This window comes from Lipotes vexillifer, unplaced genomic scaffold (assembly GCF_000442215.2).
Source record: "Lipotes vexillifer unplaced genomic scaffold, Lipotes_vexillifer_v1.1 scaffold1274, whole genome shotgun sequence".
NCBI classification, from domain to species: Eukaryota; Metazoa; Chordata; class Mammalia; order Artiodactyla; family Lipotidae; genus Lipotes; species Lipotes vexillifer.
Window position 1 is genome coordinate 352,727 of NW_006782180.1, and position 1,079 is coordinate 353,805.

A 1,079-nucleotide genomic window follows, 5' to 3' on the forward strand; every position below is an offset into this window, starting at 1 on the left:
ACAACTGGTTGCTAGTGATCTAAACGTTCTCACTTACAAGTTGTTCTCTTCGTTTCCTGTTTTTGTAACAAATCTTAAATCACATTAGTCTGATTTTTGAAACCTGCTGGTTAAAATAGAGGGACCATACATCCAGGACTGCCCAGCACAGCACTGCCTTAGGCCTGTAGCAGTTAAAATTATTAATACTGTTCCCTTTCATTCCTGACATGTTCCAGTTAGGACAATAAATTATATAGATGCTTTAATTAAGAGTCTCTTTTATCCCTACTCCTCCATTTTTCACTTACTTTTATTTTTTATTTATTATTTTATAGCAAAAACTTTTATGTTTAGAATTAGCCAGCTGGACTCAGTTTAGATGACCCCAATTTTGCTGGCAACATCCTAAGCATCATACTCAGGAGCCAGTGGAACATATGCCTTCTTCTCTCCATCAGGCCTGATCAGCGTGTTGACTCTGGCCATGTCAATGTCATAGAGCTTCCTCACAGCCTATTCAGTTTGCTGTTGGTTGGCCTTGACATCCACAATGAACACCGGTGTGCTGTTGTCTTCTATTTTCTTCTTGGCTTACTCGGTGGTGAGGGGGAACTTGGTGATGGCATAGTGGTCAAGCTCGTTTCTCCTAGGGGCGCTCTTCTGAGGATATTTGGGCTGCCTCCTGAGCCGCAGTGCTTTGCGCCGTCCGAAGATGTGTGACGTCCGGATCTCCTTTTTTTTTCATGGCCATGGACGCCGCCTTTCAACACTGCTTTCTTGGCCTTCAAAGCCTTTGCTTTGGCTTTGGCTTTCAGAGGAGCAGGGGCTTCCTCCTTCGCCTTCGGCGCCATCTTTGTGAAAAGGGGTCACTTATTTTTTATCTGTTTACTTATTTAATTAATTTTTATTGAAGTATAGTTAATTTACAATGTTGTGTTAGTTTCAAGTATACAGCAAAGTGATTCGGTCAGACTCTTTTCCATTATAGGTTATTACAAGATATTGAGTATAGTTCTCTGTGGTATACAGTGGGTCCTTGTTGTTTACCTACTTTATATATAGTAGTATGTGTACATACATATGCATTCTGTGTGTAT

The 1,079-nt window shown here is 40.8% G+C and overlaps 1 pseudogene; it reads right to left on the bottom strand.

Annotated features, from left to right (window-relative positions):
• Positions 1 to 357: 357 nt before the first annotated feature.
• On the bottom strand, positions 358 to 839 carry LOC103072026 (60S ribosomal protein L23a pseudogene; annotated as a pseudogene).
• Positions 840 to 1,079: the final 240 nt, after the last annotated feature.